General features: G+C 46.1%; 1 protein-coding gene across 4 annotated transcripts in view; it reads right to left on the bottom strand.

The window, feature by feature from the left end:
• The window catches only part of NTM (neurotrimin), a 680,436-nt gene that overhangs the window by 435,701 nt on the left and 224,534 nt on the right, over nt 1-20,201 (bottom strand). The gene's annotated exons all lie outside the window — the stretch shown is intronic.

The raw sequence follows: 20,201 nt of genomic DNA, 5'->3' as shown, positions 1-20,201 counted from the left end.
AAGCTTATGCCCAAATAAATCTGTTAGTCTTTAAGGTGCCACCGGACTCCTTGTTAAAATCAAGGTATATCACATGTATTGCTTCCCCCCATCCACTAGGCCAGTAACCCCGTCAGAGAAGGAAATTAGATTGGTTTGGCAGGATTTGTTCTTGACAACTCCATGTTGGCCATTCCTTCTGATTCTATTTTCCTCCAGGTGCTTACAAACTGATTGTTCAATAATTTGTTCCAGTATCTCTTCAGGTATTGAAGTTAGGCTCACTGGGCTATAATTCCCTGGGACCTCTGTGTTCCCCTTTTTAAAAATAGATACTTGCCCTTCTCAAATCCTCTGACCCTTCACCCATCCTCCAGGAATTGTTGAAGATAATCACTGACCATTCTGAGATTGCTTCAGCTAGTTCCTGAAGTACCCTAGGATGAATTTAATCAGGCTCTCTCGATTTGAATACATCTAACTTATCTAAATATTCTTTAACTTGTTCTTACCCCATTGTGGCTTTCATTTCTTCTCCCTTGTAGTTAATATTAATTGTGTTGAGTATCTGGTCACCATTGACCTTTGTAGTGAAGACTGAAGGAGAATAGCTACTAAACATCTCAGCCTTCTTGATGTCATCAGTCATTAGCTTCCTACCCTGCTGAGTAGAAGGCCTCCACTTTCCTTCACCTTTCTCTCTTGCACCCAATGTATTTTAAAAAAAAACTGTTTTTAATTGCCTTTTATGTTTCTTGCTTGGTGTAACTCATTTTATGCCTTGATTTTTCTTATATTGTCCCTCCAGGCTTGTGCTATTCTTTTGTACTCCTCCTTGGCAATTTGCCCATGTGTCCACTTTTTGTAGGGTTCCTTTTGGATTTTCAGGGGATTTAGGAGCTCCTGATGGAGCCATATTTGCCTTTCATTATTCTTCCTATCTTTCCTCTGTGCCAGGATAGTGTGCAGTTGTGCCTTTAATACTGTCTCCTTGAGAAACTGCCAGCTCTCCTGAACTCCTTTACCCCTTCCTTAGATTTTCTCCCTAGGGAACCTTACCTACCAGTTCTTTGAGTTGATTAAAGTCCGCTTCTTTGAAGGCTACTGTCCTTTTTCTGCTGCTTTCACTCCCTCCTTTTCGTAGATCATGAGCTCTGTTGTTTGATGGTCACTTTCACCCAAACTGCCTTCCCCCTTCAGATACGCTAGCAATTCCTCCCTCTTGGTCAGAATGAAGTCTAAAATGTGTGTTCCCCAGGTCACCTCCTTCACCTTCTGAAAAAAAAAGTTTCCTCCCATACCTTCCAAGAACACATTGGGCATTTTGTGTTTTGCCATCTGACTTGTCCAACAGAAATCAGAGCAGTTAAAGTTAGGCAGGCCATCTCTCTGGTTATAATCTGGACAGTCCTCTTTTTGGGTGGTTGGTTCCCCATCCAGTATGGAGACAAAACCAGATGTGCTTTGGTCCAGTATTGGACAGGAGACCCCATTTTGAAGCGTACACCACTCCACCCCCATTAGTGTGACCTTACACACGCTGTGTGTGCAAGGTCATGCCAGCGTGGGCAGAGTCATGCCAGAGGAAACATGCCCAGAAGTACCAAATGTCTGGCATTCTGGTAAAGCGCGAGGGGTTACCCTAGTTGAAGTCCCCCATTACTACCAGGTCTCGTGTCTTGGACATTTCTGTTATTTGTTCTAGAAATGCCCCTCCTCCTGATCTGGCGCTCTATAGTAGACCTCTACCACGATATCACCTCCATTTTATCTTTATCCAGAGACTTTCAGCTGCTCTGCCTCTCACTTTCTGCTGGACCTCCAAACAAGCGTATATATTCTTGCTGTATAAAGCATCCTCCCGTTTCTTCCCCTGCCTGTCCTTCCTGAACAAGTTATACCCCTCTATACCAATATTCCCATCATAAGATTTATCCCACCAACTTTCTGTGATACCAGTTAAGTCAGAATTTAGCTTATGTATCAATGCTTCCCATTCTTCCTGTTTGCTTCCCATACTTCTTGCATTTGTGAATAGACTTTTGAGCAGATTCCCACACTGATTTTCCCTCTTTTTGCTCCTATGTCCCAATTTGAATTGTCCTTATCCCACCCCTCAATGTCCAGCTCTCTGTTAATGTTGATGACTTGTTTATGCTTACCTGTGGTCTGTTATCACCTGCCCCCTTTGGCTACAGGAGAGCTGGGAGCTGCCCCATAGCCAGTGCTGCCATGCAACATGCCCTGCTGAGAGGCACTAGGATTGCAATAACTGGGAGCCAGCCCATAGCTAGTGCTCCCTGCTCTTCTATACAGCACCCCCTGCTGAAAGTGACTGGAACTACAGTATCTGTGAGCTCTACCATAACCAGCATTCCTGCACCATTCCATACAGCTGGGAACAGGTCAGTCATACAATAGCCCACCATCAACTTCATCCCATCCCAGCCCCTTAGTACTTCACGGGGAGAGCAGGCTAGGACTCAGGCCTAACTGCTTCAAAAGCTCAGGCATCTACTCCTTGAACTAACAGAGAATCCCCATCAGCTAGCAATAGTAAAGGGCATATGACACACAGTTCTGAACTCCTCCAGTAGAGGGCAGTGGAAACTAGCCTGTTCAATGCAATGTTTACCAACTTCCCAGAGTTGTTGCAGCACACTTTGCACCAAAGATAACACCGAGAGAAGTTATTATTTCAGATGCCCGCAGAGGAGCAAGAGGGGAAGTGTCCTCTGCTGCTGGGAATAAGGCACTGGGAGAGCCAGTTGAAGACCAGAAATGCTGCAGATATCCCCAGAGATCAGAAAGAACCAGCGGTCCTGTTAGGCACTGCTATAAATTGAGTGTCGAACCTGATTCCCATCTCAGTTACACCAGTGTAGATCAGGGAAAACTCCATTCAAGTCAGTGGAGTTTCACTGGTGTAAAATTAACGTGCAAGGAGAATTAGACCCATTATATTTCTATTGCAAACGACTGTTAACAGCGCCCCCTCTAGAAAGCTGCCACAGGCTGCTACATCCACATCTCCATCTGTTCAGCCTCACCCCAGGGTTAAACTCTTCTTGCCCACTTAAAGGAACAGTCCCAGCAACAGCAGAAGGAGTGAATGGAGAGAGAGACCAAAATCCAATTGCCTGCCTGGAGCTGAATGGAGAGATGGGAAACATACATGCTGGACTTGTTTCTATAGACAGGAGCAGCGCACAGCTCTGTGCCTGAGACCTCGGGGTAGAAAGCTTTGAATTAAGGTTCCCAAATACGCGTGTAATTTAGATTGAATGAGACAGACGGCATTGTACACCACATACATAAATATCACATGGATTGTAAGGCTCAGATTATGGTGTCGGCTGGATCTCACGCGAGATTAAACCTCCATGAATCAGATGAGATATCTCACTGGTGCAGGAGAGTTGAATGAAATAGACGCTTGAGATCTTGCATTCCGTGGTGCTGTTTCTCGTATCTGGGGGAGTTTGATTCTTCGCTCGTTCCCCCAGAGCTGAGGGGTCTGAAAGCCACCTCACCCCGCTCTGCCAAGCCATCAATTGCCGCATCAGTCTTTGACCTGCTTTAATCTGTGTATGGTCACAGCAGCAGCTGTGCTCCGGTGCAATGCCGGGGAATCAGGGCAAAGGCATGGCGCTATTCAGGACTGGAGGGCAGAGAAAGGGCTATCATCATCATAATTTCTATCCCAATAGGGGCCTCAACCTCGATCCATAGACTCACTCCCTGCAGCTCAGGCAGCCCCTGAACCAGCCACACCAGCTGTGGCTGGGGCAGTCTCAGACCACCAGGTCCCCCTCCCCAGCAGCAGCGAGGGTCCCAGGCTGCCCCCTCCCCAGGGCACTGGTGGCACTCCCCAGAGCAGCCACAGGCCACCCCCTACCCAGACCACCCCAGGTTTAGTCATATAGTACAAGTCAATTTTTGTTTACTGCATGTGACCTGTCCATGACTTTTACTAAAAATACCCATGAGTAAAACATAGAATTAGTTATAAGACTCATAGCCTTGGGTGTTATCCCCATTTTACAGATGGGGAACTGAGGCACAGAGAGAATAAGTGACTTGCCCAAGGTCACACAGGGAGGCTGTGACAGAGCCAGGAATTTAACCCTGATCTTCTGAGTCCTTTCCCCTAAAACTACATTGCCTCTCTAAGGAAAGTGCTTGGCCTCCAGGCCTGGACGCCCACTTGTTCTGCAGGGGCGAAGTCCTGTAAAAACAGTCTTTTCCCTGCATGGATTTGAAAGGGCCGGGACTGTACTCAGTAAACTGTTCTCCCACCTTCTTGCCTTCCCCAACACACACACACACACACTCTCTCTCTCTCTCTGCCCCACAGCGATGTGGCTTCTGTACTAGCAAACCACACAACCAGTAGTCAGCAGTCCTGGCAGCTGCAGGCGAGATGGGACTCCATCATCATTACTGTCGTCTAACCCTGCTCCGAGCAGCACAGCACAGGTGAATGATGGCTCTGGGGTGTACGAGTGTATCATTGGGAGAGTATGTAAAGCCCGGTGAGCCCCGCTATAGGTTCAACCACCTGCTTCTGTTACGGGGAGGCCCCGGGGCCAAGAGCAGGAATCAAAGACTTACAAGATTCCCAGCAAGGAAGCCAATAATAATAGCTCGCTTGTTTCATCAATAGATCTCAATCACTTCACAAAGGGAGGTCAGTATTATTATCAGCACATTACAGCTGGGGAAACTGAGGCACAGGGAGGTGAAATGACTTGCTCAAAGTCACCCAGCAGCCAGTGGCAAAGCCAGGAATAGAGGCCAAGTCTCCTCAGTCCCAGGCCAGTGCTCTATCCATTAGGCCACTGACTGGAAGAGTAGTGGGCTAAGGACAAAGGGCTATATAATACTTGGAGACCCAGATGTGATGGACAGGCAGGGATGGTGGGAGCACATCGCTACACAGGAAGCTAGTCTTGCAATGAGAAATGACCCCATGTTGACAGCACGTGTCTGGGATTGTCAAAAGGGAGCTACTGGACTTATTGTACTTGAACTGAGGCAAGTGACGGCCAAGTCAGAGCCAGGAATAGAAACCAGGAATCCTGAACTCCTCACCCCCAGTTTCTATCTTAGGCCCACAGACTCCCGGAATCCAGTAGTGGCTGTGATGGTTGAACTTGCCTCTCTCCTCCAACGCAAAGTGAGAAGCAGGGCTTCCGGTTAGCAGCACCTTCTCCAGGCTAGGGCTGTCTCTGCAGCACTCAGACCCACACAGGTAACAGGCAGACTCCCTCCAGAATTCAGAACAAAATGAACATGTGTCTATGGTGACCCCTTGCATGGTCTGAAACGGAGATTTTCAGCACCATGGCATAAGTCTCTATTCATATCTGCTTGAGGAGTCATGCGATTAACTGGCAGCAGTAGTAGGTTGTTATCCTTTCATGGGCCAGGCTCTCGAGGGAGACAAGATGTGATGCACATTTGCCCATTGATGTGCACTGCTGCCCTCTGCTGGAATAGCAGAGAACTTCCTCAACATGCCCCTGCTCCCCATGGAAATACTCCTTCTCCTCACAGATTTTTGGAGACCCACCATCTCCGCTCATGGAGGCAAAAGCTATTGCTAGAAAAGAGAGCACCTGGCCTTAGAACTTGTTCCCTTTTTTGACTACAGCCTCCACTCGGCTTCCTTCTGTGTCAGCTGGGCCTATAAGGCCTGATCCAAAGCCCGCTGAAGTCAAATTAGGCTCTTTCCATTGAATTCAATGGTCATTGGTGCAGGCCCTTACGGGATATGTCTACACAGATAGTTGCAGCCGATGGCAGTGAGCCACCAACCTGGGTCAACAGACTCATGCAAGCTCCTGCCCAAGCTGCAACATCTACAAGGCTGTACTTAGCGTAATGGCACAAGCCCTGAAAGCCTAAGTCAGTTGCTTGCTGTGGGGTGGGTAGATACAAGCAAAGAAGTGTACAAGGATAGATCCCGCCCGATCTGTTCCTCTGAACGCAAAGGGGACCCAAGCTGGCCCCGCAAGAGCATGTGTGTGGATTTGTCTGTGGCTTTTAATTATCCAGCCACAGCAGAAGCTTTTATCATCCCGTATTTCCCAGCTGGTTTGTTTCTCGCCTCCTTTCTCTAACCCCAGTGCCCTGCAGAACTGGCAAACAGCTGAAGGACAATAATAGTAATATATATATATATATAAAATGTTTTTCTTTCTTGCGTCTCATCTCCCTCGGATTATTATTATTTGGGAGCGGTAACATAATTTAACAGCACAATAAAGAGCCCATTATGGCTCCACGAACTGGGAGTCAGGGAAGATTAGAAATCGCTCCTTGATTGTTTTTCATTCCCCCTCCCCCCCCCAACTTTTGTTACGCGTTGCCAGTCGGATAGGGGAAGGACAGCAGCAGAGATCAACATATTCATAAATATGGAAAAAGGAGGAACTCAAGAGGCCGCGTTGCTTGGGCTCTCTGCGGGGTGCTTGGCCAACGCACACGTCTCCCTCTGCTCACTCCAGGCAGGGGAACTGGGAAGCAGACAGCTGCAATGTGGCGAGGGATTGTTGTGGGTGAGCAGGAAAGGACAGTGACATCCCTCGCCCCCCCCCAACACACTGCTTTTCATCTGGTTTATTCACACCCCAGGGGCAGAAAGAGCCTTTTAGACATGGGGGAAATTTTTCAAAAGTACCTAGGTGCCTTAAGAAAAGGAGGACTCATGGCACCTTAGAGACTAACCAAGTTATTTGAGCATAAGCTTTCGTGAGCTAAAGCTCACTTCATCGGATGCATCCACTGAATGCACCCGATGAAGTGAGCTGTAGCTCACGAAAGCTTATGCTCAAATAAATCTGTTTGTCTCTAAGGTGCCACGAGTCCTCCTTTTCTTTTTGCGAATACAGACGAACATGGCTGCTGCTCTGAAACCTGTCATTATGCTAGGTGCCTTAGGAGCCTATCTGCCGAGCTGGAGATGTGCTTCTCAGCTTGAGGAGACATACCCAGGCCAACTCTGATTGAGCGAGGGTGACAAATACAGAGTGCAGCCTCAGTGCCACAAACGGTGGGTGGGGCTAGCCGGCCCAGGTACGAGCCGGCCCAACAGGATAGGGACATACTCCACCTGTCCTGCTGCTTGTGCCGCCCTGGCTCTGTTCTATTTTTAGCGAGCTCTCTTGCTCAGCGCTAGCGTGGGTAGGTTGCCTCAAGCTGGAAATGACACCTCCTGCTTCAAGTGTAAACACAGCCAAAGTCCTATTTTCAAAAGAGACCAAGCCCTTAGGAGACTCAGGGTCTGTCTACACAGCAACCAGAGGTAGACTTGGATCTAGAGTGCTTGGGCAAAAGCCATGAAGCTGCAGCAGCACCGGGCTGTACGAGCCCATGCCGGACCCTAGCTATGGATGCGAGCGGCTAGTCTGTGATGGTGAGGCGTCCCTTCTATTGTAATTGGAGCTAGCTAGATGACAGCTAGCTTGGGGGCGTCTAGCTATAATGCAGTCACGCCTCTGATTGCGGTCTCATTGAAAAGAAATGGAGCTTAGCCTCGTAAGTGCCTCTGGCTTGGTGTACACTTGTAACTTCTACAGGCCAGGAGCGTGGAAAAAACCCCACACGCCTGGCAATACAACTGTTGACAAACCAATCCTGTATAGGCACAGCTATGTGGAGAGAAGAGCACTTCTGTCAGCATCGCTACTGTCATTTGGGGAGGTGGTGTTCCTACGTCAGCGGAAAAACTCCTCCTTCTGTTATAGGCTGTGTTTACACTACGGGGCTACGCTGACATAAGCGCTGTAGCGTAGGGCACGTCTACACCATAACTGCTCCAGCAGCATAGCTATGGAACTGCAGCCGTAATGCAGACCCTTCCTACATCGATGGAAGGGGGTTCTTCACTGTTGTAAGTAATCCATGTCTCCAAGAGGCCGAAGGAGGAATTCTTCTGTTGACCTAGCCGTGTTCACAGTGGAGGTTCGGTCAACCTAACTATGCTGCACGGGGCGCACAATGACAGGTGTCAGAGGAGCAGCCGTGTTAGTCTGTGTCCGCAAAAAGAACAGGAGGACTTGTGGCACCTTAGAGACTAATCAATTTATTTGAGCATGAGCTTTCGTGATGTTTCACAGCCCTGGGCGACTAGATCCGTCTAACTTTGAAGTGTGGGCCAGGCTCTACCCCAGTGGCTCGCAACCTTTCCAGATGACGGTACCCCTTTCAGGAGTCTGATTTGTCTTGTGTACCCCCAAGTTTCACTTAACTTAAAAACTACTAATCAGACATAAATATACAAAAGTGTCATGGCACACTCTTACTAGAAAATTGATGACTTTTATATTTTTACCATATAATTTTAAAATAAATCCATTGGAATATAAATATTATACTTACTTTTCAGTGTACAGGATATAGAGCAGTATAAAAAAGTCATTGTCTGTAGGAAAATTTTAGTTTGTACTAATTTCACTAGTTCTTTTTAGGTAGCTTGTTGTAAAACTAGGTAAATATCTAGATGCGTTGATGTACCCCCTGGAACACCTTAGTGCACCCCCAGTTTAGAACCACTACTCTAGCCTAAGTCCCTTCTGAAAATGGGACTTAGGTTATTAAGTCACTTTAGTACTTTTGAAAATGTTACCCCTACTCCATGTGATTTTAGTTGTTTTTTGTTTGCTTTTGCTGATTTATCTATTTTGGTTCTGGGTGTGATTGTTTTTTTTTTAAACTGAAATAGTAATACCAGAACAATTGTTTGTGTGGACACAGTTATACTGGTGTAAAAGTGCTTTATAATGGTATAGCTTATTCCCCTTCCCCTATAGGAATAAATTCTACTGGTCTAAGCACTTTTATACCAGCATAACTGTGTCCACATTAGGGAGCTGAACTGCTTTAATTATAGCAGTTTCAAACCAATATAGTTACAGTGATACAGATGTGTGTATAGATGTCATTACAAGAAGCAGCACAATTATTATTATTCATGATTTGCGTTGCAGTAGCATCAACAGCGCTGAGTTCAGGTCCCCATTGTGCTAGGGGCTGTACAGACACAGTCTCTGTTCTGAAGAGCTTAACTAGACAAGAGAGTTACAGGATGGGAAACTGAGGCACTGAAAATGGAAATGCTGTGCTCAAGGTCACTGGCAGAACGAGGAATAAAACCTGGGTTTCCTGACTCCCAGCCCAGTGCCCCGTCCACTGGCTGCTGCTGCTTCTGATGATATAACACTGATAGTACTCATTAGTGACTTGGGGCCAGATTCACTTCCATGGAGTAAGTTACAAGGCCTTACGCTGTCCCCTTCCTCCATGGGGGTTTCACTTGGGAACAGGGTCAGCAGCTTTAACTCGTCATGCATAGCAGCTGTACGAATGGAGACTGCACCGATTCAACTCATTCCCTAGCTGCCGAGGCCACTTCCTCTTCCCACCCATATCCTCGGGTTGTGCCAGTCTCCTACTGCTCCCTGTGGTAGAAGGGGAGGTTGCAACTGCATGCTCTGAAAGAGCTGGAGAACCCCTAGGCGAGAATAACCCACCTGCTCTGCTCCGGCTGCAATATGACTTTTAATTCCTCTCCTGCTCTTTTATTCACTATTTCGCACCGTAACGGTGTTAGACCCTGCAAAGAGCTTTCAGAGGCACGTTGGTATGAAAGAAACTGTCCAAAATCAAGTTGTATTGTAGAGTAATTGTACCTCGAAGGTACAGAAGCAGCTGTGACCAAATACTATGCGTTGGCTCTTTGAAATGTGCGAGAAGCCACCTGAATCTGGCAGGAATAAAAACAACAAAGCAGAAAACTGGGACAAGCTTTTTAATACCGTGGGAGGTGGGAGCGACTGCCAGTGAGAAGGGGAATGGAAAGATTTTCCCCATCCATCTGTGGGCATCTGCAAATTCCCCTACCCACACTCCTCCACCCCTTTCGATTTCAATTTTGGTACAGATGCTTCTATGCAGGGTGCCTCCCAACTGGACCATCATGGAGGCGAGGGTCCCGTAAACTCACATCATGCCAAACTGGGGTTTGGAACAGATTGGATTTCCCTGCGCATCACAAGCCGACAGTAAACAAGGGGTGGCTGGTGCTGGGGCAGTCAGGATAGGTGCTGCTGATCTCTCCCCCTGGCAGCTCATGTCCAAATTAGGGCTGAACAAAAATGGTTTGATCCCACGAGTCAATGCTGAAAAAAACAACAACATTGCTTGAACCACTTTGGGTACGTGGGAAGGATTCAAGCCAACACCCGAATGTGGTGTGATTTGGGGCATTTCAGCATCCCATGTTCCAGATGGTAGTCCTGGCAGCAGCAGCAGTGTGGGGAGCATAGTCAATATTGGGGGGATCCAGTACAGCAATTAGAGAGACCCTCGGATGTGTCACGACAGCACAGGCTAGAAGCTAGAGAGAACTACAGGATCCCCACCTGTGTCCAGCAGCAGCCCCAGTGAAGCAACCCCTTTATGTTCATCACAGCCAAGTCCTGTCCTCTTTCTGCTATGAGGGACTCTGCGTTATCGACTGCTGCTTCAGCTCACTGTCCTGAAGAGGACTGCCCCAAGGGGTTTGGGGAGCAAGTAACGGGGAATTTGATTAGGGTACAAGTAACATAAGGAAAGGTAGGAGAGAGGTCCTGGAGGCCAAATTTAGGTGAAGGACCTCCATGGTTGCATTATCTGAAATACTTCCAGTTCCATGCACAGGGCCAGAAAGACAGGCAAACTACAGGATCCCAATGCCTGGATAAGATGATGGTGTAGGAAGAAGGGTTTTAGGTTTCTTAGGAATTGGGGACCCTTTTGGGAAAGGAGAAGCCTATACAGGAAGGATGGGCTTCTCTAAACCAAAACAGAACCAGGCTGCTGGCATGTAAAATTAAAAACATTGTAGAGGAGTGTGTAAAGCAAGGGCTGGGGGAAAGCCGACAGGAGCACGGGGGCATGTGGTTCAGACACAGACATCCCTGAGGGGAGGATTTATTAAAGGGAATACTCTATATCTTAGTAAAGATGATTGCAAAGAAGTTGGTAAATTACAGGTATGAACTAGTGAGGAAGAGTAAAATGTAAATAAGCCCTATTTAAATAAAACACATGAAAGCAAGCAATTGAACATTAACAAACTGTGGTACAAGTGCTTATATACAAATGCTGGAAGTCTAAATACTAATGTGGGTGAACTAGAATGCCTGGCATTAAATGTGGATATTGGTGTAAGAAGCATCACAGAAACTTGGTAGAATGAGGATAATCAATGTGACATGGTAGTATCAGGGTACAAAATATATAGCAAAGACAGTAGGTTGCGCTGGTAGGGGAGTGGCACTATTTGTGAAAAAAATCAGAGAATCAAATAAAGTAAAAATCTTAAATGAATCAAACAGTACCATAGAATCTCTATGGATAGAAATCCAATGCTTGAATAATACGAATATAGCAGAAGGAACATACTGCCAACCACCTGACCAGGATGGTGACAGTGATTGTGAAATGTTCAGGAAGATTAGAGAGGCTACTAAGGCAGAAAACACAATACTAATGGGGGATTTCAACTATCTTCATATTGACTGTGTAAATATCACCACATGAAGGGATGCAGATAATAAAATTTCTAGACACCATCGATGACTGCTTCTCGGAGCAGTTCATCCTGAAACCCACAAGGGGAGAGGCAACTCTTGATTTAATCCTAAAAGCTGCACAAGATCTGGTCCAAGAGGTTAATATAACTGAACTTCATGGTAATAGTGACCATAATATAGGGGGTAAAGTGCCAAAGAAATCTGCACAGGGGAAAATGCAAAAGAAACCCACCACGGTAGCATTTAATTTCAAAACAGGGAACTACACAGCATGGAGACTATTCAAAAACATTATAATAGACGCAAATGTATATACCAAATCAAAAAAACAGTAAGAGAACCAAAAAATTGTCACCATGGCTAAAGAACAGAAGAAAGAAGGTGGTCAGAGGCAAAAAGGCATCTTTGAAAACTGGAAGTCAAATCCTCCTGAAGAAAATAGAAAGGAGCATAAACTCCAGCAAGTCAAGTGTAAAAATATAATAATGGATGCCAAGAAAAAACCTGAAGAGCAACTAGCTAAGGACACAAATACTAAGAGCAAAAACGAAAGAAAAAAACGTACATCAGAAGCTGGAAGCCTGCCAACAAGCCCACTGGACGATCGAGGTGTTAAAGGAGCACTCAAGGAAGACAAGACCATTGCAGAGAAGGCAAATGTTTTTTTGTTTGTTTGTTTTTTTTGTTTTGCATTGGTCTTCACTGCAGAGGATAGGAGGGAGATCCCGACACCAGAGCCATTCTTTTTAGGGGACAAATCTGAAGAACTGTCCCAGACTGAGGTGTCAGTAGAGGAGGTTTTGGAACAAATTGATAATTTGAACCGTAATAAGTCACCAGAACCAGATGGTATCACCCAAGAGTTCTGAAGGAACTCAGATATGAAACTGCAAAAGTGCTAAATGTGTTAGGTAACTTATGGGTTAAATCATCCTCTGTACCAGATGACTGGATAGTAGCTAGTGTAATGCCAATTTTTTTAGAAAGCTCCAGAGGCGATCCTGGCCATTACAGGCCAGTAAACCACACATCAGTATCGGGCAAATTGCTTGAAAGTATCGTAAAGAAGAAAATTATCAGACACAAAGATACACATGATATATTGGGGAAGAATCAACACAGCTTTTGTAAAAGGAAATCATGCTGCACAAACTAAGTTCCCTCTAAGCTGCGTGGCTCTGGAGCTGCCTATTAAGCACCACAGAGAGATGCCTCTCCCCAAGTCCCGGACCTGCTGTGGCATACCTCCCCCGGCCCGGATCTATCACGGATGGGGGACAGGCGCCCCTTTCCCCGGCCCAGCCCAGACCTACTGCATCCAGGGGCGGGGGGAAAGGTGCCTCTCCCCCCAAGCCCTGGCATTGCTACAGGGAGAGAGAGCTAGCGGGGAGTCCTCTCTCCCTGCTGCAGCCCCAGGGATCGCCACTGCACCCCAATCCCTCATCCCCAGAAGTACCCCAGAGCTTTCACCCCCAGCCGGAACCTTCACCCCCCCACACGCACCCCGCAACCCGCTGCCCCAGGCTTGAGCCCCTCATGCCCAGCTGCACCCCAGAGTCCACACCTCCCTGCACCCCAACCCTCTGCCAGAGTCCTGAGCCCCCTCCCATACTCTGAATCCTTCAGCCCCACCCTGCCACATGAATTTTGTTATGTGCACCAATATGGAGGTGATGACCCATCACCTCCATATTGGTGCACATAACAAAATTCATTCTGCACATGGGTGGAAAAAATTAAGGGAACACTGCTCCCTAATCTATTATAATTCCTTGAGGGCATCAACAAGCATGTGGACAAGGGGGATCCAGGTGATATAGTGTACCTCGACTTTCAGAAAGCCTTTGACAAGGTCCCTTGTCAAAGGCTCTTAAGCAAAGTAAGCTGTCATGGAATAAGAGGGAAGGTCCTCTCATGGATCAGTAACTGATTAAAAGATAGGAAACTGACAGTAGGAATAAATGGTCATTTTTCCCAATGGAGAGGGGTAAATAGTGATATCCCCCAGCAAAACGGCAACAAAACGGCAGATGAAATACAATGTTGATAAGGGCAAAGTAATGCACATTGCAAAACAGTTCCCCAACTATACACAGAAAATGATGGGGTCTAAATTCGCTCTTATCACTCAGGAAAGAGATCTTGGGGTCATTGTGGATATTCCTCAAAAAAGAATTAGGTAAATTCATGGAGGATAGGTCCATCAAAGGCTATTCGCCAAGATGGTCAGGGAAACAATCCCATATTCTGGGTTACCCTAAATCTCCAACTGCCAGAAGCTGGGACTGGATGACGAGGAATGGATCACTCGATGTTAGCCCTGTTCTGTTCATTGCCTCTGAAGCACACGACACTGGTCACTGTCAGAAACAGGACAGTGGACTAGATGGGCCATTGGTCCGCCCCAGTATGGCCATTCTTATGTTTTTATGTTCTAACTTGGCTGAATTGGAACCAGCTCACATTCAAGTTCACAAAATCCACATGACCTGAAACCATCCACCCGAACATTTTTACCATCACTGACTGTTTCCCCCTTAATAACCTTGCAGTATTATGGCGGAGGCACAGGGCTGGGTCTAACAAGACCTGCCTTCTATTCCTGAGTCTGCCACAGACTTCCTATGTGACCTCGGGCAAGTCACTCAATCCCTTTGGGTCAAATTTACAGAGATATTTAGATGCCTGAAGATGCAAAGAGGTTTCAAGTGGGGCTTTAAAATAATGCTTTAGGGAGTTAACCACTTAACTCCTTTGGGCCTTTTTGTAAATCCCACTAGGTGCTTCTCTGCCTCTTCAGGCACCAAAACACCTTTGTAAATCTCTCACATTGTGCCTCAGTTTCCCCTACCTATAAAACTAGGATCATAATCCTGCCTCTCTCCCACAGTTGTCTGTCCTGTTGATTAAGATTGTACGCTCCTCAGGACAGGGGCCCCCTATCTGTACAGCTCCTGGCACAGTGGTTGCCTCCAATATTGGTTGGGACTATCATAATAAAAATATTAACAGAAGCAGACAGGAACAGCCCCATAGATATGTGAGGTACCCCAGAAATCCTCCTCCTCCTATGGTTTTGTGTCACCTCGCAGAGGCAATCATGCTTGTAGACAAACATATGATTATTACTTTTTATATGACCACCTTTAAAAAAAAATAAGCACCTTGCTCCAGTAATAACATGGAGACATTTCTCAGGATGCCAAATAATGAAATGCATTTCCACACCAGCTTCATAATTAATGTTTGCATCATTTATCTTTTGTGGAAAGATTATTCTGACTAACGAGGTTCTGGGCCACTAATTCATTATGGTGCCTTGTCACTTCCTGCTCCTTCTTATTACCCAGAAATAGACTCATTAGTCAGAGTTCAATGACAGGGAGAAATTGTGTACGTTAATTTAATTCCCTTCTCTCCCTTCTGGGTGAGTGTTCGACCAAAACCAGGGGCTAGAAAGAGGTGGGGAAAATATGACTGGTTGGAATGATTCTTTCCTTGCTGTGCTTCTGACCTTGCACCTGCATGGCAGGGAATAAAGGGCAGATCATGAGAGTGTGTGTGTGTAAACAGGTGTGTAATTGATCTGGGATCATGCAGGACTTCCTGATCATCACCCTATCAGATGGGATGCTGAGAGGTTGATACTGGGCAGAGGAAGGTGGGAGGGAGAGCCATTGTTGCCTTGTACTCCCCCAATCTGTCTGTATCCATTTCTTGTCTTACATGTAGATTGTAAGCTCTTGGGGGCAGAGACTGTCTTTTTGTTCTGTTTTTGTACAGCACCGAGCACCCAGGCGCTACGATAACACAACGAAATAATAATAATCTAACACAGTGTTTGAGCTGTAAGCTTCCTCCTACCCCGCAGGGTGAATTCCATTGGTTAACGCTGACTTCCTGTAAACATGACACTCCCCCCACAGGACAGGGGAAACTCCTGGCAGGAGCCAATGTGACTGAGAGGCTCAGTTTGCTAGCCACCTGCTCCCTGATCCAAAGCCCATTGAAGTCAACAGAAAGTCTCCCCTTGACTTCACTGGCTCCGCATTGTTGCTGCTTTGATAAATGGGGTTGGGTATTACATTTTCATAGAAGAGCTAACGAATCTTTGCCAGTCCTTTCCTCGTGTCCATGTGGCATAGAGGAGGCGGGGAGCAAGAACCGGGCTCCAGGAAGCATACAGGACTGTCTTGGCAGATAGCCTGTGTTTTTGCATGGCTGGGCACAATTTCAAGGCCTGATCCAAAAGCTTGTTGAAGTGGAAAGATTCCCATCGACCGCGGCGGACTTCAGATCAGGCCTTAATAGGCAGGTGCACCCAAGCAGGAAAAAATACAAGCCACTTGCCTAACTGGTCAAGAGCTCAGTGGGATCCCTGCAATGCAGCGGGGAGCTGGCTGGGACCCCACCGAGGTGGAGCTGATCTTTATCAGGCTAGGAGGAATGTGCGTTATGATCTGTGCTCGTACCACGGCATCCACCCCCCCATTTCATATGTGCCTGTAATATATGGTTCAAGTTTTTCCCTCTCTGGGATTTATCACCGTGCTGGCACGCCGTGATGGAATTACAGCTCTGGATTTTATAGTTACTGATCTATTCTTCTTCAGCTAGTTGCCCAATTGTCCGACCTGCTCTGATGTTTTATTTCCGTCTCCACCCATTTCGATATTTTTGCCATCACTTGCTGTTTCTCCCTTAACAACCAGCAAGCCATTTCACCCAGAGAGACACCCCGCCGAACAAACACAGCCAATGGGCTTGACTTGCCTCTTCTGCAATGAACAATCGCTCTCGTGCCGGAGCAGAAGGGTACAAAAGGAAAAAAATTGATTAAATGTAGCAAAGGAAAAAAAAACTGCACTGCGGGAAATTGATTCCAAATGAGAAATAATTAACAATTGCAAATTGGGGTTGATGGGACCTGAAGGGATGAGAGGATCAATAGACAGCCTGTGAACCAAACCCAGGGCCCTGAGCACCCATCGTCAGTGGAGCTGTGGCCATTAACTACAGAAAAACCTGCTGGCTTTCAGCAAGGCAGAGACTTGGTCACAAGGCTGGTATTAAACATGGTGAGGTTGGAGAGTCCATACTTCATTGCCTGGTCAGGGACCCTTCCCAAGAGCTTGTGAGCTCTTTAAGGCGGAGAACATCTTTTTGTTCTATAGGGCCCCTCCTGCAGCAGGGTTGTGATCAATGCCTGGGGCTTTTAGGTGCTATTGCAATGCAAATGCATTAATAATAGAGGCAAGACCACCTCCAAACCAGTTATCACCAAGCCTTTGAGGGTGAAGGAGAAGCTCCAAATCCAGACCTAGATCTGGATCCAAATTTCATGCTGGTTCCTTTCTCAATAATGGGTCAAGCCAAAAATCCCAGACCGGAACAATCCCAAACTCTGGGCCTGGGAGGCATTCCCTAACCTGAGCCTGCATGGTACTCGTATTTCTATCCGGGTCATGCCAAAAGCCTAGATCTGAATGCCCTTAAACTTGGCAGGCAGAATTTTCAAAGATGCCGAAGAGGGTCTGGATATACAGTGCTTTGAAAATCTCAGGCTGTGGGTCTAAAATCCATATCCAAACGTTGGCACTTGGACCTGCCTCCCTATCTGCTTCTGTTGCTCCCCTGATGAATGTGAACCTCCCAATTATTAAATGATTTAGCCTCACAACCTTAGTGTGAAATAGGGGGACATTGTTAACTCCGTTATACAGATGAGGAACTGACCAATTGACTTTCCTAAGATCTTCTGAGGCTTAAGTAATGACTTATCCACAAGACCACTCTGCCTGCTCTACAGCAAGATGGAAATTCCATTTCACAAAGAATTTCAAGATTTTGATATCTGGGTTGGTTTGGAATTGGAATGAAACCAACACATTCTGAAATTCTCAGCAAAAGAAAATACTGGTTTTTGTTTGTTGAGTTGGTGGGGGTCTTTCAGTTCAACAAAATCATTCTGTTTCGATTTCAGCTTTCTTTTCTTTTACACACCATATTATATAATATGATGCAACATATTTTTTTAAATGAAAAGGAATTTCCAAAGGAAAAAAAATGCCATGTTTTATTTCAAAAATGTCAAAATGGGAACTTTGCGGTTTTTCTCCTAAACAACATTTTAACACAATCTCACAAATTTGATGGAACTGCATTTTCCAATGGAAAATCACAGAATCACAGAATATCAGGGTTGGAAGGGACCTCAGGAGGTAATCTAGTCCAACCCCCTGCTCAAAGCAGGACCATTCCCCATTTTTTGTTCCAGATCAACTTAACAGCCCCCTCAAGGATTGAACTCACAACCCTGGGTTTAATGGTTTTGTCGAAGTTTGTCCGATCCGTTCTAATATGTAGTTATAAAAATGACATACAGTGAGTATATGCCACACATGAAGACACATTAAACATATATATATATATATATATATATATATATATATAGTCGAGATTTTAAGTTCACGAAAGATAGGAAATTCACTTGTAATGTTCCTACCAAAACTTGAAATCAGCCCCTGGTGTGCACATATTTGAAAATCTAGACTTTGATTACACCACATACAGTGTAAGCAGCAATGCTAAATGGCACGTGTTTGCATTTACAGTGATAGAAAGAGGAGCACTTTAAACATACGTAAGACATGTACAGAGGCTCAAGAGAGGAGCAGAATGGAGAAAAATATGCAGATCTGTTCCACTGGGACTTACTATACTGTATTATGACAGGTTTCAGAGCAGCAGCCGGGTTAGTCTGTATTTGCAAAAAAGAAAAGGAGGACTTGTGGCACCTTAGAGACTAACCAATTTATCTGAGCATAAGCTTTTGTGAGCTACAGCTCACTTAATCGGATGCATACTGTATTATGTGCCGAATAGCATGCGGATTTACTCAGTGATACTGTAATGGCATGTCCTGGTGTAGTGCACTGGCGCAAGGGGATAGAATTAAAGGTGGATTGCAAAGGCAAGTTAAATACTCAAAGCAAGATTCTAGGGAGGGAAGAGCATATGTCTGCATGTTTAAAAACAGAAACATTGCATCAAAATTGCCTCCCTTAGATCCTGAAGAGTGGGTTCTACAAACTTCCTGGCTTCTCCACCCTAAGTCCTAAAATCACAACAAACACTCAAGGTGCCTCTTCAGTTGGAAAAAAGCGTGTGGTGTGCTTAACAGGAGTTAGCGAACACGAGGTAATATCCTAGCGAACATAAGGCAACCTGGAGTTTTCACAGGAGTTCGCAGGTCAAGGTAAAGCCCTTTGGAGGAGCTCAGGGTTTACCTTGACAGGCTAACTCATATGAAAACTACAAATTGCCTCGGCTTGTCTAGGTGTTTTAGCTCGAGTCGAGAACACACTTTTTTCGCGTAGGCGTATGACATTACAACTCCCGCAGGCAAGCCCTGTGGCATCACAACTTCCATAGGCTAAACCCCCAAGCCTGTGTTCGGGTAGTTGTGAATCTGCTCCTGGGGGATGGGGTGGGGTCTGAAGTGTGGATTTGTCAGGATCAAATGGTTTCAGTACTACACTGATTATAGAATGTTATCGGTTCCCTTAATGCAATTACAATAATAATGCAATGTAAATACTTTACCGATCCAAAATTGGGGGTGGGGTGGGGGAGAGACAAGGGCAAACAAGATCAGAAGAAAAAATATGAAAAATCGACGTACTGCTGCTTCCAATACCCCTGTGACGTCTGACCCCGATCTCCAAGTTCAAGTGAAAGACTCTGGTGCCGCATTTAGTTCATTTTCATGCCGTTTTCTACGGCTGGTTTTATTAAACCATGCAGCAAGGCCTCAGTCGAGCACACTCTGAAGTCAACTCCAGAGCTCCCATTGACTTCAGTGCAATCAGGCTCAGACCCTTGGGGATCGTGACCTTAAACAGCGTCGTATTATAAGCATTATGGCAGCGCCTATGTGATTTACACTACGGGGAGATCTGAGTGGCCCTTATCCTGAGTGAGGCCCCGTTGCACTAGACATAGAGTCCCTGCCATGAAGAGCTCATGCTCTGAATAGAAAAGGCAGAAAAGAACCATTATCCTCAGGGGAAACTGAGGCATAAAAATGGAGTTACTTTCTCAAAGTCACACAGGAAGCCTGTGGCAAAGATGAGAACTGAACCCTTATCTCCTGATGCCCAGTTTAGTCCTTAACTACAAGGCCAGCCTTCGCTTCTTAGACGAAAACCCTTAACAAGAGTTTGAACGATTTCATTCAAGGGAGATGGAGTCAGGGATAGGGACGGGGGCAGGAGAGGGGGAGAGACGCTAAACATGCTAATGTGTTCGTGTATTCTGGCAAGAATAAATACACACTGCAAAGCCTGATGCGAAGGGCACAAAATACACAAACGTTTCCAAGTGAGTAAACATGAAATGGAGGATTAGTCTTGTTTGCAAGGCATCCTTTGCACAAAGAAATTGAACTGGGGGCCTCTGCAGCCTCAAGAAGCAGGGCTGCCTGGAGAGCTGAAGGAGACCTCTCTTACCATATGCCGACACGGCAATAAAAGGCCACAGGCTCGCTCAGGCTGTGGGGCTAAAAATAGCAGTGGAGATGTTAAGGCTTGGCCTGGAGCCTGGGCTCTGTGACCCCACCCCTCGCGGGGTTTCAGATTT

Source organism: Lepidochelys olivacea, assembly GCF_965140295.1.
Source record: "Lepidochelys olivacea isolate rLepOli2 genome assembly, chromosome: 22".
NCBI lineage: Eukaryota > Metazoa > Chordata > Testudines > Cheloniidae > Lepidochelys > Lepidochelys olivacea.
This window is presented reverse-complemented; position numbering and strand designations above follow the sequence as displayed.